Source organism: Marmota monax, unplaced genomic scaffold (genome assembly GCF_021218885.2).
Source record: "Marmota monax isolate L192 unplaced genomic scaffold, Marmota_monax_Labrador192_F-V1.1 WCK01_AAM20220418_F8-fsc00083, whole genome shotgun sequence".
Taxonomy (NCBI): domain Eukaryota; kingdom Metazoa; phylum Chordata; class Mammalia; order Rodentia; family Sciuridae; genus Marmota; species Marmota monax.
The window spans coordinates 1,035,951-1,058,271 of NW_026692848.1; the positions used below are offsets into that span (position 1 = coordinate 1,035,951).

The 22,321-nt window shown below is 55.7% G+C and overlaps 1 long non-coding RNA gene across 2 annotated transcripts; it reads left to right on the plus strand.

Annotated features, from left to right (window-relative positions):
- Positions 1–7,340: 7,340 nt before the first annotated feature.
- Positions 7,341–13,582, plus strand: LOC124095872 (uncharacterized). 2 transcript variants are annotated; one of them, XR_006852667.2, is made up of 3 exons: positions 7,341–7,764; positions 9,190–10,850; positions 11,850–13,582. It is a non-coding gene; the product is annotated as an uncharacterized LOC124095872 (long non-coding RNA). The 2 variants fall into 2 exon arrangements; XR_006852666.2 differs by having other exon boundaries at positions 9,190–13,582.
- Positions 13,583–22,321: the final 8,739 nt, after the last annotated feature.

A 22,321-nucleotide genomic window follows, 5' to 3' on the forward strand; every position in this document is an offset into this window, starting at 1 on the left:
CTGTGGAGGGCCTCCACTCCCGGGTCCAGCAGTTTGTGTCCAGGTGGCACCTGGGCCTCAGTGCGATCCAGCGAGACCCGTCCAATTCCCTCTCTGAGGTCTTGAGCTTTTCCAGGAGAAAGTATGGCTCTGTCCCACTTTTAGAAAATTGACGTTTCTGGGCTTGTGCTTTGTTAGTGCATCTGAAAACATGTGGACGCATCTGGCACAGGAGAAAGCCCTGACTCCTCTGGGCAGAGGGTGGGTCTCTCCACACACAGGGAAGGCCCTCTGGGGGAATGCCTTCCTCTGTCCTCCAGGCCCGGGCACAGCTTCTCCCTGGGCATGCAGCACAGCTGTTGCTATAGCTGCATGAACCCTGGAACTTCAGGCCCCTGACCCTTGCTGTCCACACACTCCTCGGGAGGGTCTCCACCTCTCCATCAGCCCACCACCTGGATGGATGCTGGCCTTGCCCAGTGAGGCCTTGCTTCCCCCCGCGGTGAGCAGCTCCCAGGGAAGGCATCCAGGAGAGTGCTGGAGGCTGGGCCAGGTGGACGTGCTCCCTAAGGCTGCTGCAGAGGCCCCGGGCTGTGGGGAGTGAGGAGGAAGAGGCGGGGACAGGCCCACCCATCGCCTGCTTGTGTCGCTGGGGACCCTGGAGGTGTCTGGCTCTGGCTGTGGTAAAAGGAAGGCAAGAGCAGCAGCTGGGCTGACGTCTGACAGCCAAAGGCAGCTCTGCCCTGTCCTGCTGTTGGCATGAGCAGGCCCTGGTGTTGGTGCCAGAAGGAGGAGCCCTCTCCACCAAGATGTCCTTCGGAGGTGGGCCACGCCATGCTCATTCTTAAAGAAGGTGGAAGCAAAACTCGACCAAGACGCAGACCAGAGAAGATCCCGAAGGTCAGGACCAGCTGGAAATCTCCTGCAGACGTGTCCTGCGCACAGTCCCTGCCTGGTGTATTAACGGGGTCCTCCGTCTCCACCCACCCCGGCGACTTGGGAGTGGCCTCGTGTTCTTCTGAGAGTGCAGGGCCGCAGGAGACCTCTGGAGCTACTCTCCTCTGTGGGAGGCAGGGGGAGGCAGCCGTGCAGAGCAGGGGCCCAGAGTGAGGCCCTCTTCTGTGCACAGGGAGGGCGTCTGGGGAACTTCCTTTGCTCTGAAGCAGGAGGCTCAGAACTTGGGTTTGTGTCTCTAGGCCACATCATAGGACCCATCTCCCCATATAGGCCGAGTCCACCTGGGCAGCTAGCACGGGGTGGGGGCCGACTGCAGGCCCTGCGCCCGGGCTCCACGCCTGTGGACTCGGCTGGTGCATTTCCCTCTGGGTGGAGGGATTGACACTGGGAGGCACCCTGCGTCTAGCTGGCCATGGACACATGTGGGTCAGAGGGCAACACCAGCTGGTCGGCCCCTTTCCCTCTGGTCCTGGGGAGGTGATCTGCGGCTCAAGCTGGTCTGTGGCTTCCCCTCCTCTGCCCCGCACCTGCGCGGTCTTCAGTTTTCTGCCCCCAGCCCCGCTCAGTTTTACTCAGCTTTCCCGCTGCTGTGACTAGAAGACGCGACAAGAACGATTTTAAGGAGAAAAAGTTTATCCAGGGGCTCAAGGTCTCAGAAGTCTCAGTCCAGAGCCAGCCGCTCCATTCCTCGGGCTCGCGGTGAGGCAGGACCACGTGGCAGCAGAGCGTGGCCCGGGAAGTGGTTCACGCCGTGATCAGGAACAGAGAGAGGGACTCCACTCTCCAGATACAGCATATGTACCCCAGCCAGGCCCCAGTGCCCACCTCCTCCAGCCACACCCCACCTGCCTCAGTGTCCACTTGGGTCATCTCATCGGGGGCTAATTCACGACTGGGTTATGGCTCCTGTTACCCAATCATTTCTCCTTGGAACCTTCTTGCCTGTCTCACGTGTGAGCTTTGGGGGGACACCTAATACCTAAACCACAACACTCAGGCAAGTCTCTGTGACCCAGACCACCCAGGGCACCCCATGTTCCTAGGGCAGCCACCTCTGGGCTGAGGGGTGGCACCTCCCAGGCACTCAGGGCCCCGCATCCTGTGCTAAGCCCTTCACTATGGCCCTGGCCACTCACTGGGGAGGCTATACTGGGACCAGTGGGCACTGTTTGCTTCTTGATGGGAGAGGCCAGTGGACCGTCCAGACCTGGGAGCAGGCTGGTAGCCTCCTCTGCCTGGGCTCTTCTGCTTTGGGCAGTGAGCTACGGTGGCCCGAGAGGAACATCCACCCATGGAGCGGGCATGGATCCAGGAAGAGGCAGCCTGGGATGGGGCCAGCTGAGGAAGGAGGTGTTCCCAGAGAGGGCAACGGAGTGTAGAATGTAAAGTCCAGGCAGGGTGAGAGCGCGTCCCTGGGACAGTGACCTGGCTTGACCATGGAGCTCCAGTGGGGAGAGGAGGATGTCCCAGCCGGGGCCGCCTGCCATGGGCACCAGAGCTGAGTGGGAGTAGCTGGGAAAGAGGTGGACGAGACCCACGGGACGAAGCCCCAGAGGGGACGAGCAGAGCAGACTCCAGACGGACAGAGCTCAGCCCTCAGCCGCCAGCCGAGCACTGAGGAGGGAGACCGCAGAGGCCAGGAGCAGACCGCCTCGAGGGAGCCATCGGTGTCACCAGGCTGGGAACCCGCCTGTCCCTCCAGCCCTGCAGCCTGGCACAGAGTACCAGAGGGTTCTGCCTCAGGAGCAGGGCAGAGGCCGCTCCGGACCCCCGTCCTCTGGACTCGGACGCAGGCAGAAGTCAGACCTTTCCCAGTGGCGGCACGCCCACGTGAGGCACAGCGCACTGCGTGCTCCTAAGACGTTTAGACCAGAGGGGACAGAGTCCGCAGGTCGACCAAGCTGTGCAACAATAGCAAAAATACAGAAAGGGGAAACGGAGGACCACGTTCTGAGGAGCACTCACGGCCCACCGCCCGGCGGGCGTCAACTGAAGAGGGATGGTTTCGGGCACATACAGGCCCCAGACCACCAGAAGACAGCACAGCAAAATATGTTTTAAAAGGAAAGAGTGAACAGAGGATAGATGAGATAAATAAAAAATAGCTAGAAAGATGGTCAATTGAAACTCAACCTGTAAACAGTAGGTGAAATCTAAATGAGGTAAGTGTTCCAACTGAAAGGCAGAGGTCATCCCATCAAATCGACTTTTAAAAGCTAGGTCCAGCTGTGTGCTGGCTGTAGAAACTCTGACCGTCAGAAGAGGGGAGCACGGGCAGGCACGCTGACCTGGAGGAGCGAGAGCCGGGTGGCTCTATGGAAGGTGCACAGGGGACGTCCGCCCAGCCAGGATCAGTGGCTCCACTTCAGAAGGGGGGGGCGTGACACGGGGAGAGGGCGTGGAAAGGCCAAGCACCTCACGACAGCTTCGACACGCGTGAAAGACGGGCCTGAAGGGAGGGTTCTGTCCACACTGGCCCAGGACTTCAACGCCCATCACCAGTGGACAGAGCACATAGGCAGAAAATTAGTGGGACAGAGAGGACTTGAGGACATGTCAGGCTGGGCCAGTGACCCCCGCAGAGCACCACCCGCTGGCAGCCCAGTCCCCACTCCCAGGGAAGGAACTCCCAAGACAGGGCACACTCTGGAGAAGACAGTTCTCCAAACATCTGAGCAGATCCACGTCAAACAAGCCTGCTCTCCAGGAAAAAGTTAACTCAGAAGTGAAGAGCAGAAAATTAGAAGCAGACGATTGTGAAGTGCCCACAGTATTTAGAAACACTTAGTATTTCATCGTGTTTCAAAATAACCTGTGTCAAGGGACACTCAGTGAGTCCACTGGCAAGGGACACACACTCAGTGAGTCCACTGGCAAGGGACACTCAGTGAGTCCACTGGCAACTTGGAGCTGACTGAAATCTCCTCCTGGTGGGGAAGCTTCCCGGCACAGAGGGTGAGGCAAGTCCAGCTCATGGAGAGTCCGCCAGGCGGGGCCTCTGCTTGGGCACCAGGAACCACGACGAGAGGCATGGGAGGCAGAAGGCCACCGAGACCAGAGCAGACGTCAGTGGCACGGAAATAAGCAAAGAAGTGGGGAATTCATGACACTGGGACCCACTCAGGCCAACGTGCTGGATGATTGCCGTGAGGCAGAAATGATCCCTCCAGGAGCAACACCACCAGGTCCCCAGGAGCGACCCACCAAGTCCCCAGGAGTGACACCATCAGGTCCCCAGTAGAGACACATACCAGGTCCCCAGGAGCAACACCACCAGGTCCCCAGGAGCCACACTACCAGGTCCCCAGTAGGGACACATACCAGGTCCCCAGGAGCAACACTAACAGGTCCCCAGTAGGGACACACACCAGGTCCCCAGGAGCAACACTAACAGGTCCCCAGGAGTGACGTTACCAGGTCCCCAGGAGCAACACTAACAGGTCCCCAGGAGTGACGTTACTAGGTCCCCAAGAGGGACACTACCAGGTTCCCAGGAGCGACACCACCAGGTCCCCAGGAGCGACACCACCAGGTCCCCAGTAGGGACACATACCAGGTCCCCAGGAGCAACACCACCAGGTCCCCAGGAGCCACACTACCAGGTCCCCAGTAGGGACACATACCAGGTCCCCAGTAGGGACACATACCAAGTCCCCAGGAGTGACACTAACAGGTCCCCAGGAGTGACGTTACCAGGTCCCCAGGAGGGACACTACCAGGTTCCCAGGAGCGACACCACCAGGTCCCCAGGAGCAACACTAACAGGTCCCCAGGAGTGACGTTACCAGGTCCCCAGGAGCGACACTACCAGGTCCCCAGGAGCAACACCACCAGGTCCCCAGGAGCGACACCACCAGGTCCCCAGGAGCCACACTACCAGGTCCCCAGTAGGGACACATACCAGGTCCCCAGGAGCAACACTAACAGGTCCCCAGTAGGGACACACACCAGGTCCCCAGGAGCAACACTAACAGGTCCCCAGGAGTGACGTTACCAGGTCCCCAGGAGCGACACCACCAGGTCCCCAGGAGCAACACTAACAGGTCCCCAGGAGTGACGTTACCAGGTCCCCAGGAGCGACACCACCAGGTCCCCAGGAGCGACACCACCAGGTCCCCAGGAATGGAGGATCCATGAACAAAACTGAAATTGCACCTAAACCTTCCTTCGAAGAACATGCCAGGCAGATGGCATCCCTGGGGAAGGCAGCCAGGCAGGAGGGGAGAGACCCTCCCAGGAGGCCAGAGAAGCAGGCTGAGTCCCCAGGCACCCCAGGCCAGCACTGCCCTGAAGCCAAAGCCACTCTCAGGAAGAAGGAGCTTCAGACGTCATTAAGGTGCAAGCAGGAGGCTAACAGTCTCCTGACAAGATGGGAGGAGAAGAGGGTGCCCAAGTGGGGTCGACCAGGAAAGGAAGCCTGTTTCCCGGGGATCCATGCATGCACCTTGGGAATGGGATCTGGGAAAGGAGACCCATCTGATCATCTTCGGGGAGGCAGAGAGAGCGCTGCACAGCAGCTAGCGTCCATTCCCTCCTCACACACACGCTAAGCCAGCGGAAACAGAACCTCCTCTGTTGGATATAGGCATCCATCTGAGGCCCAGCTGATGATCTTCCACAGCAATGCTGACCACTGTCCTAGGCTCCGGAGGGAAAGGGGCGGGTCCTCGTCACCTTCACACAGAGCTGCAGGTAGAGCCGGGCCCCTGCTCAAGGTAAGGAGGAGGATGGCTTCACTTGCAATGGACACTTATCTCCAGAAAATCCTACAGGCCTCAGGAATGTGATTGCAGCCAATAATGAGCAAGAAACTGTTGAAGGATTTAGGGTAAAGATAAAAAAAAATGGGTAAAAATTTACATACTAGCAATGAAAATTAGGCACTGAAACTGGACATGCGATGACATCTACTTTAGTATGATCACTGTTACACAATGCAGAGTGGCTCTGTCAGCAGATTGGAAAGACCTGCTCACTTAGAGTTTAAATCCTGAGAAATGAGCAAAGGTCTATTGAGTGGGAAACCTTGCAGAGTCCTGGCTCTGAGGTCTCCATGTGGTCGGGAGGTGGCTTCTCCCTACATCATTATCCAGGGTCAGCACAGTCTCAACCAAGTTCCACCAGGCATTTGTCGTTGCAGAAATTGGAAGAGAGTTTTAAGTTCCCTTGGAATTTCAAAGTGTCTAGCTTAGCAGAACAAGTTTCAAGAGGGACGGCAAAAGGGGAGTGTTAGGGTTCGGATGTGAGGTGTCCCCAAAAGCTCATATGTAAGTGCAAGAAGGTTCGGAAGTTGGGTTAGGAGAGCCTTAACCTCATCACTGCATTGACCCCTGATGGGATTAGCTGGGTGGTGACTGAAGGTGGGCAGGTGGGGCTGGGGGCGGTGGCTCCCTGGGGCTGGGCCTCTGGGGCATGCGTTTTGTCCTTGTAATGGAGCTCTCTCTGCTTCCTGGTGTCCTGTCCCCAGCTGTCCTCCACCACACTCTTCTTCCATGATGTCCTGCCTCACCCAGCACTGAGGAATGGAGCTGGACTTCTGTGGACACCTCTGAAACGGTGAGCCCCAAATACACTTTTCCTCCTCGAAAATTGTCCTTGTAGGGTCTTTTGGTTACAGCAGCAAAAGGCCGACTACAACAGGGAGGGTCACACGGCGATTTCACAGCTCCCTGAGAAGGTGAGCAAGGAGACAGGGTGACCTCGACCCTGGGTGTGCAGACTGATCTCTAGAACCAAAGGCATGGCCCCGCAGAGACTCCCAACTTGGCCCCACCAATGCTCCACCGAGAGGAAATGGAGCTCAGTGTAGAGAGCGTTGGTGCTGGACAGCCGAAACCTTAGGTAAAGACGATAATTACCACCCATACCTCGTACTGCCTAAAGACTGAGATAAAATAGACCACAGATGGGATGCCAGATACAATACTGGTAGAAGTCATAGGGAAACTGTGCACCGGAGCTAGGCACAGACGCTCTGAACACAGCAGCATCAGCACGACCCAACTCCAAATGAAGAACACATTGTCGTCAGAAAACACGGACCTGCAGAACTAAAAATAAAAACCTCAGGCAGAGAGAAAACATGGGTGAATCTTGTCTCTGAAAAAAGGCTTATGCTTCAAATATAAAAGAATTCCCAAAAGTCCATCATAACAAAACAAGCAAACCCCAAAATAGTCTAAATATGAACAAAGGATTTGACCAGACACATCACCATGGAAGACACATGGATGGCAATGTGTCCACTTTAAATGTGCTCAGATCCTTGGCTGCTCAGGAAATGCAAGCTGCGACCGTGGCCTGGTCCTCCACACATCATCTGCTGGACAGCTGACCTCAGAAGACCAGCCAGGCGCTGGGGGAAGTGCAGGGGAGGTCATGTTGCATTCAGACTTGACCCAAGCAGGGTCAGCATGCACAGGGCTCTGCCCAAGCACAGAACTGGACTGGACAGCTCCTGCCTTACACCCCGAGGGTAGGAGCCCAAAGCCATAAAGAGGCAGAGAGTCCCTCCTTGGCCTTGCCCCTGGCCCCTGAGGCTGCAGTGTCTTTTAGGAAGAGACTGCTTTCTTTAAGTGGTAAAAATGTCATGGCTGACCTTGAGCGTAACTTCCCACTGTATTCCACACGCAGGCCTTTCAGCAGCCCGGGCCGAGGGGCTGCCCAGCAGAGGGATTCAGAAGCCCACTCGGCTGGCTCCTGGGAGCTGGGCTGGATTAACAGTTCCTCCAGGCCAGCACGGGAGAGCACATTCAGATTTATGGCCCGTCTACATGGTAGCCTCAGATGGAAACCAGATGTGCCTATGATTTCTTGCACAAGTTGCAGGTAAGTTATTTAAAATCTCATTTTTCTAAGCCGTCTTCATTTTAAAAGGAGAGTTCTCTGGGAAGTACTTCACGTGGTATTTACCAAGGATCCACAGTGAGCCAGACCCCAGACTAAGTGTTTGGCTACATTAATTAATCATTATAACGAGGCGGAAAGTTTTGAGATTTTGCCTGTATTTCATAAAAAAAGGGATCCGGGGGTCAGAGATTCAAGAGTGAATCAGATTGAACCGAGGGTTTTGATGAGGCCAGGGCTCTCTCCACACCCTCTGGTGTCTATTTTAGGCTTAGTGAAAAGAGGTCTGGAAAATTCATTTGCCCATTTGGAGGTGAATTTGATACATTTCCATTACTTTAAGTGGTAGGGAAAATCCTGAAAGGGAAATGGGGAGCCGGGAGCCGGGGCGGCAACCCCAGGGGCCTTCAGCGGGGCTTCCTCCTGGTCCCTGGCAGGTGCTCCCCCCATGGCATGGATCTCGGTATTGAAATTTGTCTCCTTGTATTTAGTTAGTGAATATCACCACACATCCCTTCCAAAATACTCCGGGGCCAGAACTTGTGCCTTTTTAGGCATGATCAGGAATGGATCTCACTAATTAACGTCTTGTGTTTTTCCCATCAGTAAATTTATCATAAATAGTGTCTCTCAAATCCTCAGTTTGTTCCTCCTTGTAGGCAAGGCTGGGCTTCAGCAGCTGAGCTTTTAAAAGAGATTTGTTTATGGAAAGGTTTTTCCCAAAATGTTGTATGCTACTCCTTCTCAGAATAAGTAACTCAAAAATGTTCTTTAAAAGTATTTTAAAGGTTCCATAAATGCAGTTAGCCTTGTGCCTTGGGCCAAGGCAGAGTTTTGAAATATTAAAAGAAAAGACTACATATTGCATGACTCCTTTTCCAGGAAGTGCCCAGACTGTGCAAATCCACAGAGACACAAACAGATTTGTTGCCACGGGGCTGTCTTGGGGAGGCTGGGAGCAGTGGGTTGTGATGGCCAAGAAGCTGGGCTCCTCTGGGGACGGCACAAAGACCTGGGCTTGCAGGTGCAGGAACTGCCCTCCATAAAGATTTCAAAATGCTAACTTCCCTCACCTGGGTGCATATGTGTGATTTTAGTATTTAAGTAGTTAGTATTTGGGTACCAGGAATTGCACCCAAGGGCACTTGACCACTGAGCCACATCCCCATTTTCATTTTTGAGATGGCATCTCTCTAAGTTGCTTAGGGCCTCACTAAGTTGCTGAGGCTAGTTTTGAACTTGTGGTCCTCCTGCCTCAGCCTCCCAAGTCACAGGATTGTAGGCATGCCCTATCACATCCTGCAGTATTTTTAGATGTACTGGAATTTCTTCAATGAATTCTGTTAAGTTCACAGATATTTGGGTTTTGTGTGAGTTTGGGTTAATCTTCTGAAATTTTTTTTCCAGTTTTTATCCTAGCTTCAAAAGGCATGAATTCTGACTTTGAAGCTTCTTGGTGACCTTGGGTGACTTGTGGGATTTCTCAGTGGCTTGTATTCTCCATCCACAGAAGAGGGCTGCAGCTGTGCAATTGTCCGGAGCCAGGTCGTATTTTGCTTCCTGTTTTGCTCTTCTGCACAAGGTACTCTGGCTATTTTGTGCTCTGAGATGAATCTGACTCTCTTCCTCCAGGTCTGTGGAGAGTGTCACTGTGTGTTGATGGCAGTGCATCTGTGGATTGCTTTGGGTATTGTGGACCTTTGGACAATATGAATCCTGCCAATCCACGAACAGGGGACGTCTAGTTTTTGTTCTCTTCAGGTTCCTTCAACAATGTTTTATAGTTTTTATTATAGAGATCTTTCACCTCTTTGTTTAAATTTGTTACTAGTTTTTTTAAAAATCTATAATAAATGGAATTTCTTTCTAGCTAACTTTTTCAGATAATTCAAAATTAATCAGAAATACCACTGATTTTTTAATATGCTGATTTTGTTTCGTACAACTTGGCTGAATTCATGTATCAGTTCTAATAACCTTTTGATGGATTCATTGATCTTGTCAAATGGATAACATAGAAAGAACTGGAATAAGCACTGAAAGACAAATGTCACAGGATCTCGTCACTGGAGATCTAGAGAAGCTGAGAGTGGAATAGTAATTGCCAGGGGCCCGGGAAGGGTGGGGAGAGACTGGTCAGCAGTACAGTGGGGGGTAAGTGCTGGAGTCCTGCTGCACAGCAGGTGGACGCAGACGTGACAGTGCACTGCATATTTCAAAATCTGAAGAGACAGACATGCTTACCCAGAATTGAACATTACACAATGTCTGTGTGTGTCAAAATATCACACAGTACCCCATAGACATACTTGATTTTGTGTGACAATTTTTTTTACAAATTCAGAAATCATTCTACTCCTTCTTTTCTTACCACCCACATATTTCAGTGCATACCCACCCACATGACTAACAATTTCTTCCTGGAAAAGACTTCAGAAAAACAGAAAAGAAATGCTGTTTTACATATAGATGTGTATGTTATGAGAATCCATCGATTAAAGAAAACAGTGAATACTGTGTATCGTAGCTTCTTAAAAAACTTCAGATGTCCGTGTCTGAAAGTGTCTCCAGGAAGGTTGGGGCTCGAAGAGCTTCATGTCACTGCTCCAGAAGAGAAGTGAAGAGAGACTCACTCTGTGCCCTAAAATAACGTGAATCGGTGACTTTACAGGATTAAGTGTCGGTTAGCGACTCACACAGGACCACACGTTTGTTGATCAGGCAAAGCTAAGTGTGTGAAGGCACCGCAGCAGGGCGACGTCCACTCGGCATCTTAGTTACTGGGTCAGAAGCGGGACGAAATTGTAGGTTAGCGAGACTCCTTCAATGTGAAAATTGATTGGAACTGGAAAAGGCTTATAATGTGATGATCAAGTGTGTGGACACAGAGAAGTGCAAGGTCGAAGTGTGTCATCCTAAGAGCTCTTCCACTCGGCAGCTGGACATTTTGCTCAGGTCACCAACGTGTTGATCTGAGAGAAGTCTGACAAACTGTTGCTCTGAGTCAACTGGTCTACAGAATTTTCTTGAACCAAACGCTAAAGTTACATCTAAAATGTCACTTTAAGGTGAGTACAACACCCGGGAAACCCACTCATCATCACAAGGCACTGGAACCCAGAGCCTGGCCAGCGTCCAAAGAAAGTAAGAACAAAACTCAGAGTCTCTCTGGTTATTTGCACTAGAACGAGCGTGAGAATGTTGAAACCAGGAATCAGGTTGAAAACGCGAGGTGGCGGGAGAGACAAGGTCAGGACAGGAACATGTCGCCAGCTCCGTCAGGAGGCTGAGAGGCTTGAACATCCCAGAACCCATGCCAGCAAGGAGTTGAGAGGAGACTCAGGAAAACGGGCAACAGAGGCATTTGGATGAGGCCACGGATCTTTAGATCCGGTCCCTGCCAAGGTCCGGTGGGTTTTGGTGGAAGCTGCCTACACCTCCATTGGCTCCTTCATCTGAAGCACGCTGTCCTGTCTGCTGCAAGTGGTCTCACCAGGACTCCTCTCCTGCCCCGGGGTGTGGCTCACAACCCTGCTGCACATTTCCTCATGAATGATGATGCAGGTGTCCCTGGGTCTAATTTAGCTGCCAGGCTGGGGGTCCTTGGCAGTGCCTAGGGTCCTTCAGCAGGTTTAGGCATTTCTTATCGTTTTCTTAAATGACAGCATTTTGAGGCTGGGGTCTAGCAGAAGTTTCCAAGGGGGAACTGGGGCGAGGCGGGTTGTCCCTATTGGCTGTGAGACTGTCATAAGGCATGAACACATGCTCCATGTAGCTGGAAACTGCAGGGACAGATACCTTACATAACAGTGACATCTGTGACAGTTCTCTATAACGAGGGTTTGTGGCAGCCAGAATGTGGACTCGGGCTGGCGAGAGGGAACTGTCCTCACTGGGGTCACCTGGGATGGCAGCGACCCAGTGGCTTTGAAGGTGAGGTGGTGCCCAGCCTCTGGTGACAGCCACCAGACTGCAGACGGCGCTCATCCCTTGTCCCGGCACTGGGAACAAGCATGATCCTGTTAACTTAGGTTTTCTTTCTGTTTTTTATTTGTGTGTTTCTGTAGCTGTGAATCTCTGACCGCTAACAGTGCCTGGGAAAATCCAACAGTGAGCAGGACGCAGTGGACACTCACTGTACGTGTGGTTATCTGGACGACATAGGGGCTAGGGGCCAGCTGCCCTTCCATCTTCTGCCTTCTGCGGCTCAGCATGAACCTGCTGCAACACCTCGTCCTGCAACGGCAGCGAGGGTCCTCGTCCAGGCTGAGAGGAGGCCACTCCTGCTGTGCAGAGCAAGTCCTGTGAAGCGCTGTGCGAGGTTCCACCTGGGTCCTCGGGCACCCCGACCCGTCACAGGGCCGCCTGCAGTTCGCCACCAGATTCTGCACAGCACTCCTGATACCAAAGCCAGACCAGTATACAGATTCACGGTATAGAGAGGACACATGTCACCGTCCTCGTCCCGTCTCGCCATCCCTGGATTCCTGGGTTCTTTCTTACCCTTTGACTCCAGTGAGTGCTGCTCTGGTGGTCCTGAGGCTCAGCACCAGGACAGGACGGTGCCGCTGGGCCTCCGACGTGGCCGTGGGGACCCGCGGCTGGCTCCTCTCCCTGCCAAGTGGCTCTCACTGTGTGAAAGCACCGTGGTTCCTGGGTCCATCTGTGCTGAAGGACGACGGGCTGTCTGTGGCAAGAGGCAGTGGGGAAAGCTGTGGTGGGCTCTGCAGAGGCCTGTGGTGGGTGGCAGGAGCTCTCCGCCCACTCGGGAGCACGTGGGGAGTGTGTCCAGGCCTTCGGGAGAAGCTGACACGTGCCAACCAGGTGCAGTGCCCCCTGAGCTGAGGATGAGCGTCCTGTGGTCCGCAGACACGCCAGTCAGGAGCGAGGGACACCGAGGAAGCACTGGGCCAAGGGTGACATGCAGGTGGCACCTGCAGCTCCAAGCCATCTTGTCTGTGATTCACAGAAGACTTTGCAGGACTCCAGATATCGGTTGGAGGGACAGTCCCTCCGTGGACCAGGCTCGGGCGGGTCTACAGGCTCCTCTCCTGCCCGTGCCTTGTGCTGTGTGGAACTTTCTCCGGGAGTCTTGACGTCTGCCCTTCTGCATGGGGGCTACAATACCTGGAGGGTCCCCACCTGCCCGGTGAGCAGGTATAGGCCAGGGCTCCTTCTTGGGCACGTGAACCCCCGCTGTTTCCACACCATTATTTATAAGGCTCTTTTTCCATGAAAACGCCTGCCCTTCGCAATTCCCTTGTCCACAGCGGTGTGAGTCTGTTCCTGGATTCTGTCTCCCCCGTGGCCCATGTGTCCACCGTAACCACAGTGCCACGCTGTATTTATTACTGTGGCTGAAGGTCAGTCTGGAAATTGGGTCACGTGAGCTACAGAAACTTGTTTTTCCAAAATGGATTTGGTTTTTCTTTGTTTTATCCTTCCAGAATGATTGTGGCTGTTCTAATTCCTTCCCCTTTCTACTAGAAGTTTAGACTCAGTTCGTTGATTTCTACCGGGAAGACCTGCTGGGATTTGGTGGGGGGACACTGTGGCCGGGGACAGCGCAGGCCTGGGAACCCTGAGCCCCGACTGTGCATGACTCGATTTCTTCAGGCTCTTTCTCCTTCTTACACTGATGCTCTGGAGACTTGGGCACAGAAATCCTGGACGCATTGGCTGTATTCTAGCTGATCATCCACTTGTTCCAGAGCCGTTGAAAATGGTGTTTTAAATTCTAAATGCTCGTTTCTGGCATAGACGTGTTTTGGTTTTTACATAAACTGTTTAATTTCTGGCACAGAGGTATTTGTGATTGTGTCAGTTTTTGTCAGTGTAACCAAAACACCTGCCAGGAACAATTCAGAGGAGGAAAGGTCACTGTGACGGAGTCTCAGAGGTCTCAGTTGGTGGACGGCTGACTCCATAGCGGGGCCGAGGGAGGTCACACTTCATGGCAGAGGGGCCTGTGGAGGGCAGAGGCCCCGCTCATGGCGCCTGGACGCAGAGAGAGGGAAAGGGCCAGGGGCAAGGTATGATCCCCAGGGCACACCCCAGTGACCTGCTTCTCAACCCTGCCTCCCCCTCCTGAAGTCCCACCACCTCCCTGAAGTCCCACCCCTCCCTGAGGTCCCACCTCTGCTGAAGTCCCACCACCTCCCTGAAGTCCTCCACCTCCCTGAAGTCCCACCCTTCCTTGAAGTCCCGCCCCTACCTGAAGTCCCACCATCTCCCTGAAGTCCCACCACCTCCCTGAAGTCCCACCCCCTCCCTGAAGTCCCCTCACCTCCCTGAGGTCCCACCCCTGCTGAAGTCCCGCCCCCTCCCTGAAGCCCCGCCCCCTCCCTGAAGTCCTGCCCCTTCATGAAGTCCCGCCCCCTCCCTGAAGTCACCCCACCTCCCTGAAGTCCCCCACCTCCCTGAAGTCCCACCCTTCCCTGAAGTCCCGCCCCTACCTGAAGTCCCACCATCTCCCTGAAGTCCCACCACCTCCCTGAAGTCCCGCCCCCTCCCTGAAGTCACCCCACCTCCCTGAAGTCCCCCACCTCCCTGAAGTCCCACCCTTCCCTGAAGTCCCGCCCCTACCTGAAGTCCCACCACCTCCCTGAAGTCCCACCAACTCCCTGAAGTCCCGCCCCTACCTGAAGTCCCGCCCCTCCCAGCCAGGCCATTCCAATTATGTACCCACCACTGGGTTAGTCCACAGATGAGGCCCGGCTCAAGGTCCCATCATCTCATCCAAGCCTCACCTCTGCACATTGCTACATCGAGGCCAAACTTGTACACGTGGGTGTTGGGGAACCTTCTAGATCTGAACAGTACTGCAGTCTCACAGATTTGGGATGTTTCTCATTTTCTGATATAAGCTTTTAATATTCTAAATCCCCTCTAGCTTCCGGGTTATCTTACAAAATTTTATGCTCTTTTTAAATTTTGATTTAGTTAAAAATATTTTTAATTTATCCAAAGATCTTACTTTCTCTTTTGGTTGTTAGTCTTTTTAAAAGTATAAATAATTTTGCTCTTTGGTAGAGACTTCTACAAATATCAGTATTTCTTGGTTAATAGTGTTTATAGAAAAAATAAAAGAAATAATTAATGATCTTCTGTTTGTCAAAGTTTTCCTAATGGAAATACAAAAAAATTATACAATTATGAATGAAAACATAAAAATGATAGACAGACAGCCTGTGCCCAGGGAGGAGGTCAGGGCCAGTGGCTCTGTCCTCACACCTGGCATCTGCGGCACGCAGATGAGCTGTGCTCCTTCTTCTCTCCAGCCCTGCTTGGCCCGTGCGCTGCTACCCAGGGGACGCTCCACTAGAGAGCCAAGGCTGCCCCAGGGCTGGCACGGGAAGTGCCTGGTGAAGGCCCATTCCTAGAATCCACCAGGGAGCCAAGGGGCTTCTGACCTGTGTGGGCCGACCCTCCGTCTGCACCCACAAGGCCAGGACCCAGGCCCCAGCCTGCTGCTGTGCAGCAGCAGGAGATCCGGCCTCAGGCGGACCTGTGACATGGAGGAGGGCCCAGGGCGCCGCCAACAGCAGTCAGTGCGGAGCCTTGGCCGTTGCGCAACGCACACCCCAGACTGAGAAGGCTCCAGCCTCAAGTCATGGGAACGGAAGTCCAAGCAGCAAAACAAAGTTACGTAACCGGATGACAAAGCCAGGAGCCAAGCCGCAGATGTGGTGGGGAGGGCGGCCCAGCAGCCGGGTGTCCCCAGCTCCCGCCCTGGGGTGGTTCAGAATGTGTCGCGCAGGACGCAGGACGCCAGTGCCCAGGGACGGCTGGTCCACTGTGAGGGGGTTCAGAGGAGTAGAAGAATTAACGGTTGTAGTTCAGGTTTGTCAAATGGGGGATGTTCTGAAGCCGGGCTGCAGAAGTCAGGGCCTCAGCGCACAGTGGTCAGTGTCTGTGACTTAGGGAAACACCCCTGGCCGGGTGCTGGGGATGCGCACTGACCTCCCTCTGGGGGCCTCCAGTGAATGCCTCTCTGCGGTGACGCGAAGGAGCACCCGAGTTTCAAGTTTACAAAACTTTACAGTGTGGAGTGACTTCTCCTAACAGTGTCCGACGCTCCAGCTGCCGGGCCCTGGGCAGTCCAGCTGCCCTCCTGCTGGTGCTGTCTCCTTGCCCGCAAGGTGAAAGGCAGCCGTGCCAACAGAGGGTCGCTGCACCCGTGGGGAACAGCGCGGAGGCCGGGGCTTCCTGTCAGGTCTGAAGCCGCAGCTTCCCCAGGGCTCGGGCCCTCCACGCGGCTCTTTCCTTCCCTGTTCCCTGTAAACATGGGTTTCTAGGTAAAATAAGCCGGACCCAGTGAGCCGCGAGTGGGTGGGAGGCCATGTTGCGACTTGGGGGAAGCTTCAGGAGGAGGAGAGGTGGGGAAGTGAAGCAGGCAGTGGGCAGGGTCCTTCCGTCCAGAGAGGAGGGGTGCAGTGCCGACTCCTCCAGAGCCTCCTCCGCTGCCCTGCTCCAACCTGTGCTAAGCTGACCTGCCCCAGGGACTGTCCCTCCCTCCAGGGCATTAATTACGCCCCTTCCTGCCAGGCCACTCCAGCTTGGCCCTCCTGTGGCCATCCCACCGGGCATCGCCTGGGCCTGGTCAGGAGGGAGAGGGATGGGGAAGAGGCAGGAGAACGAAGGAAACCCAGGACTGTGAAAGGGGCAGAGGACACCCTCGCTCTGGACACCAGGACACCAGCTCTGGCCCTCCCCCCGCCCCCCGGGAGAAGTCTGGGACCCTTTTTAAACCAACTTTACCTCCTTGCCTTGGCGCTCCTCTAGTGCCACGCACGTCGGGAGCAGGACTCGCCACCGATAACTGGTGGTCTCCAAAGTCTGGGCAGGGGGCTTCAGAACCTGGAGGGCACTCCAGGCACAGGACACAGCCCAGGGCTTGGGGGCCGGCCGTGGGAGCCTGGGCTGACTCTGGAGAGCTGCGGTTCCTTGCCAGCCCACTAGGGGGCCTGTGACTGACCTTGGCCCAGGAGGACGAGGGAACGGGGAGGACAGCCACTTCAGCTTGCCCCATCCTGGTTCCACCAGCACCCCAGCTCCCACATGAGGGCAGGGAGCTGTGGACAGGCTGCAGGAGGTTCCGCCTTGGGGACACACAGGCTGGGGGAGCTGGGCGTCCACGGCTGCAGGACGGGAGCAGGCTCTGACATCACCACCGAGAGGCCACTGGGCGGCCGAGGTGCAGAGCCTTGTCCCCTGCATGGGTCACCTGGGTCAATGGGGAGCCAGGGAAGTCCCGGTCAGGTAGTGTCCCTGAGCAGCGGCCAGGTCATTGTGGTGGACGCTGGAGGAAGGCCGACCAGAGCAGGGTGCCGGGCGGCTCCAGGCCTGAGCCAGGAGGGCGGGGCTCTCTGGAAGCTCGGGCCTCCCCTGGGCAGCACCCACTGCGGGTGCGGGTGGCTTGGGTCTGCGAGGTGAGCACCGGGGCCTACAGCACCGGGGCCTGGGGGCCTGCAGCGGGAGCTGGTCAGGGAGAGGGTGGGTCTCTGTGCTGAGGCTGAAGTGAGGAATGGGCACATGGCCCGGGGGACAGGAGGGGCTGGCTCTGGGGTCCAGGGTGAGACGGAGACCGAGCTCCCAGACTGGGCGCCCTCCATCCGCGTGCAGGTGCCCGGCACAGAGTCGGGGTCTCCCTCTTACGCTCCGTCGTCTCCCTTCTGTCCACTCTGTCCTCTTCACTGTCCATCCAGTGTCCTGTAAGACTGGAGCTTAAACCGGACACCTGTTCTCTACAAGGTGGTCGGCTGCCTCTCCCTGACCCTCCCAGTGAGAACCCTGGACTCTGAGGCTGGAACAGCCCAGGAGCAGCACGGGAGCCTCTGGGTGGGGACAGTCAGGTCACGGCTGGGTCCACGGCTGACAACACACCAGCACAATTGGCCCAGAGGCTCGGCGTCTGCACAGATGGCCATTCTGGTCACAGAGGCCTGGACTCTCCCCTCCCCAGAGGGCTCAGGGTCTGAGGGTCCTTCTTCAGCCATGGAAGGAGCTCTGTGCACCCAGGTCTGAGAAACCCTCAGGGACAGAGGCAAGGGAAGGACGGCTTGTATGAGGAAGGGCACTGAAGGCATGTCCAGCTCAGGGGGACGCGTTCTGCCGCTGTCCAGCAGGGGCTCCCAAGCAACTCTCACAGGAAAAAGGGCATCAGTTGTATTCTCTTGAGATAAATGAAAACATGGAAAATCCCAGCAAGAACAAAGAAGTCAAAAAACCTGACTAAGTGGACGTCGTAGAGACGATTCAAGTACAGGGACCAAAAACACTCTCCGGATGTGCTCAGCGGAGAACTGACACTGAGATGACAGAGGACAGTCTGTGACCTCAGGAGGTCAATAGCATCCTCCCAGCCCACAGCTAGAGAAAAAGACCCAGGAAAATGCGCAGAATTCCAGGAACCCAAGGGCGACCCCAGGATTCAACCTGCTTGCCACAGCGTCCAAGGAGGGGTGCAGAGACGCGGCCCAGCCTGGGGGCCGGTCAGGAGACTGAGCCGGCTCCAACACACACCTGGACGTGGCCACCAAGAACACCACCGGCCTTGCCAACTGAGACAACATCCTGTTACGTGCAGATGCGAGGCGTCCCCAGAGGCTCACGTGGGAGGGGCGCAGGAAGGTTCAGAGGAGAGACGACGGGGCCAGGAGGGCCCTCACCTGGTCAGTGCACCAGTCCCCTGTCAGGGATGAACGGGGGTGACCGTGGGCAGGGGCTGTGCTGCAGGAGGTGGCCCGGGGTGTGCCGTGGTTCACTTCTTGTCCTTGTTGAGAAGAGCCCCCTCCGCTTCCTGGCGCCCTGACCCAGCTGCTTCGCTCGGCCTCACTCTTCTGCCACGATGTGGCCACCTCAAGTCCCAGATGGAGAGGCCATCGATGGAGTGCGACCTCTGAAACCACGAGTCCAAATCAAGTTCCTCCTTAAAATCGTCCCCGTCAGGTCTGCTGGTTGCGGCTGTGAAAAGCTGCCTAGACCACGTCTCCAGCAACAGGATGGAGGAAGGTCCACGGGGAGGGGAGGGACAGAAGTGCCGTGGAGACTCTTGTCCGCTCGGGCTCTTTGAATCATGTTTGATTATTATAACCCAAACCAATGAATCTTGTTTAACTGGAGGGAAGACAAAGGGACCAAGAAGTGAGATTTTACTCCAAGTGCGATGTTGTTGGTGCCAGTAGATTGTGAATAGCCACCTGTTGCCATATCAAAAAGAGCCACCCTGAAAATTACAAACAGAAACACCATCAATGACTCAAGACAGAATCCCTAAATGATGTTGAAATATCACAAAGGAGGAGGAGATGATGAAGAGGGAGGACTGAGAAACAGAGGAAACAAACAGAAACCAAACAGTGAAATGGCAGAGACGAGCACTAACGTCAAATAGTACACTAAACGTAAGTGGTCTAGATGTGCCAATCAGAAGTCACAGACTGCCGAGTGAATAAAGAAAATTCTCCCAGCTACAGACACTTGAGGGAAACTCACTTCAGACTCAGGGGCACAGTAAGCTTGAAAGTAGGATGAAGCAAGACACAGTGGGCAGCACTGAATCTTTTTTAAAAAGAGGCAGCTGATAACTAAAAGGCAGAACTAAGAGCAATAATAATAATAATAATGCTGAGCAAAGAGGGAAATTACGTGTAGGGTGGAAGGATCAATCCACTAGGAAATGCTAGTGACCCCAAGTGTGTTGCACCAGGCAACAGAGCTCAAAACATGGGTCAAGACCCGAGAGGGCCGCAAGGAGAAATGGGCAAGTCCCAGGGTGGTCCTGGAACTCACAGAACCAGCGGCGACCGCAGCCAGGACCTACCAGTGTGAGCAGCAAGGTGGACCAGCAGCGTCTGGTGGACAGAGCAGAACATTCAGGCAAACCACAGAGTGGGCGCTTTGACAAGTGTCCACGTGACAGCCGCAAGGAAAATCTCTCTCATATCTGTGTCGCAGAATGAACCTTAACCAGAAGGAGGAGAATGCAGGAGGACCCACCAATTTATGCTCAGGAATCCACGAGCAATCGGTGACCGTAAGCCCAGGGAAGTCAGCAGCAACGTAGCACGGCACAGGTCTGAAGTGAAGATCAGTGTTAAGAACACACGTAGGAGGGAGGGAGGATTTCAGAGTGTGTGGAGTCCAGCTCGAGAGGGGCGGGAGAGGGAGCGGGGTGACCCTATTGCTGTCTCCACAAAAGGGTGCACCCTTCACGGGTGATCTCAGTTGCTACCTGAAGAGATCCGGAAAGCAGAATGAACTCAGTAAGTAGATCAGAGGGAATTCTCAAGAGCAGAAATCAAGGACCTGGGAATAGAAATTGAAAAGAAAAGTGCTTCTTAGAGAATCAGTTAAAGGAATAAACTCTAGTAAGACTGACCCGAGGGAGGGAGGAGGGAGGGTGGGAGAGAGAGGCCACCGTCTGCAGGGTCAGGAGTACGTCAAGAGGGTCACTGAAGACCTCCAGGGGCTAAGAGGGAAACAGGAGGACCCACCGATCAGGCTCAAGAATTCGACGACTTAGAGGAGTGACCAGTCCTTAAGAGCCAGGCACTGCAAAGCCCACCTGATGACCAGGTGACGGGGCAGTTGTGCAGACGTTACACTGACCTGTGCCCAGGTCCCCAACACCATCTCCAGGCTGCGACCTCACTGGGGGACTCAGACAGGCGTGTAAAGGGTCAGCACCAAGCTTACGCGGCCTCTGCTGGTCGTCAAAGTGGGAGCACTCTGAACCTCCGAGTCAGGCCGGAATCGTCCTGAAAGACCACTGTGACTTCAGCCTTGTCCGCGGGGCCCTGGACCTGGGCCTCAGGACCTTTGCACCTGTTCTTGTGCTCCTTCTCTTCCGCCACTGGGCCTGCGGGTCAGTGCCCTGGGGCCCTTCCCCAGGAGCTGCCCCGGCTCCCGTCCTGGGCCATGGGTGGCTCATGGCACCACACTCTGGCCACCCCTGCCCCTTCCCTTCCCTCTGCAGACCTTCGGTCCCCTTCTGGGGTGTGTCCTTCAGCGCTCCTCACTGACCTCCCCCTGGTGGGTGGCATGGCTTCCCCCCACCCGCAGCGCCTCGGTGCGTTCTTGTCTTCGAGCCGGGTATTGCCCGGCTCCGCCATCCCCAGCTGGGGGCCCTCCATTCCCAACACTTTGAGGGGTCACTCCCCGCCTCGTCCACGGCCTCTCTCTGCAGAGCTCCGGCAGTCGCTCACGGCTTCACTGTCGCTGGCCTGCAGAGGACGCAGGGTCAGGAGAGGGGACGCCAGAGCTGGCTGCGGGAGGGTCGGTAGCCCTTTGGGTGGCGAGGAGGAGCCCACCTGCTGGGCCAGTGCAGACCAGCTGGGGGCCCCACGTGGTGGAGGCTGTGGCTCCGTGGGACCTGCGTGAGGCCTGCCACGTGCGGTCCAGAGAGGGCTTCTTGCTGGGTCAGGGTGGCAGCACCGTGCAGGCAGCCAGAGCTGGGGGGCAGCTGGCAGAACCTGGCGCCCGCTCTGCCCACGTCAGCCCGAGGCAGCTCCCGCCTCCGCCAAGCCTCACACCCGCAGCCACCAGGCACCCGGAAGAAAAGGGTCCCTCCAGAAGCCAGGAGGGGCCAAGGGGGCGCGGGGACAGTGCCGTGCTCCCCACCTCCCCAGCTCACCTGCAGACAAGGGTAGCCCCTGCACGGGGGCTTCGACTGCTGGCTCCATTGTGACCTGGTCCCAGGGGAGAGAGAAGGGAGGAGAAGGGAAGGCTGAGAATGGAGGCCAGATAGGGCAAGCCTCCGTCTTCCTGTCCCTCCACAGTCCCTGCTCTGCGTCCAGGCTGTCAGCACTTCCAGAGGCACTAGGGCACACACCCAGCTCTGGGAGCGACCGCCCTCGGGAAGGGGAGAGGCTTCCCTCGGACGCTGAGACCCGAGACCCGCGGTCATGGCTCTGGGACTCCGGAGGGCGCTGTAGGCCCAGCTGGAGCTGCGGCCTGGGACCTCGGTGTGTGGCAGGTCCGTGTGCTTTTTGACATGGATTCCTTACTAAACAGAAACGCAGGTCTCACTCCGGGCAGGGTAGTGACCAGCCTCGGTAGCTGGACATTTTAAAAGCCAGTTTTTAATGGAAAATCTTGAGCTTTTCCTGTAAAATGGGTGAGACCTTGAATCCATGGAGATTTGTTCACAGCCAAACAAGTAGGTGAGCAGCGGATAGAGACGTCCTGGCAGAGCTCCTGGGATGGGGGAGCAGCGGGCCGGGGCCGGCCGTGGGCCTGGTGCTGCTGCCATCGGCAGGCCTCACCAGCACCAGAGCCTCAAGGTCAGAGCTCCGCCATGCCAAGTGCCCGGAGGAGTGGCCAGCCCAACCCCGGAGCCCAGCAAGCACACTCCTCCCGGCCACGGCTGGGTCTCCACCGCTCTCTCAGGAGACTGTCCAACAGGGTGAGTGGTGGGAATGTCCACTCAGGGAGTTTGTCAAGGCCCCCGTGGACGCCAGGCCGTGGACTCTCCAGACGGACGGTTGGGCTCCTGGTTAGGGACAGGAGAGTGGAGGGGTACAGCTGCCCTGGTGAT